Genomic DNA, 860 nt, shown 5'->3' with positions numbered 1-860 from the left:
AGCAGAGAGGTTTCTATCCTTAGTATGGTCCTGTCCGTCGCTTGTCATGTTGGTATAGGGAGCTGCCTCTCTGGTCACTTCCGTTTGTATCTGTTAAGCACGCTCCGTAGGGGCCCAGGTCAGTCTGTCTGCGGCGAGCGTCTGAAGTGGTAAGATCTCCGGCTAAGCACGTGTCTGCTAAGTCTGTAGGACAATGGATTTCTTAACTTCAGCCTAACTGAAAATTTAATCACCTTTATTTCAGGTTTAGCTCTAAAATATCTAATGTTATCTTAAATTGCAACGCAGTGTAATTCGAGTGTGAAGTTCAGAATATCTTCCGGTAGTTGCTTTGTCACTACTTTGTGAGTAAAGTGTAATCACGTGTTGATCAGTAACTCTAACCAAGATCGTCAATCTTAAATGCGAATGTGGGTGAGATTATAACGTCTCGTCTTGACAATATTTTTCAATATAGCAACTTTTCTTTAGGTTCAACCCACATGGGGTGTACTTTGTGGGACCAGTACCATGTACTTATACAATTGTTTGACCCATCAGGTTAATAGTAAGACGATAGTAACCAGTTCGAGGTTTTTCTTTTGTAGATTGCGTTTCGATGTAATTTATTTTAATTATCAAAATTATTGTGGAGTTACACTCTCTGTGTAGACCAAGTTGACCTCGTGAAGCATGTGGTGTAAGCATCAAAGTAGCCGTCAGCTATTCTTTTCGGGAAGATTTCACAGAGAATTAGTATGAATTTAGTATATCAGTGTGTGGTAATTTCATGACGGACAGGATTGCGCTACGAACGTAAGTCTTTGGGTGAAAATTGAATCGGTTGGTTGTGGTTAATTTCCTCTTGCATATGTTTCAAC

Source organism: Schistocerca piceifrons, chromosome 3 (genome assembly GCF_021461385.2).
Source record: "Schistocerca piceifrons isolate TAMUIC-IGC-003096 chromosome 3, iqSchPice1.1, whole genome shotgun sequence".
Lineage (NCBI taxonomy): Eukaryota > Metazoa > Arthropoda > Insecta > Orthoptera > Acrididae > Schistocerca > Schistocerca piceifrons.
The sequence above is the reverse complement of the archived record's forward strand: the minus strand, read 5'-3'. Positions refer to the sequence as shown.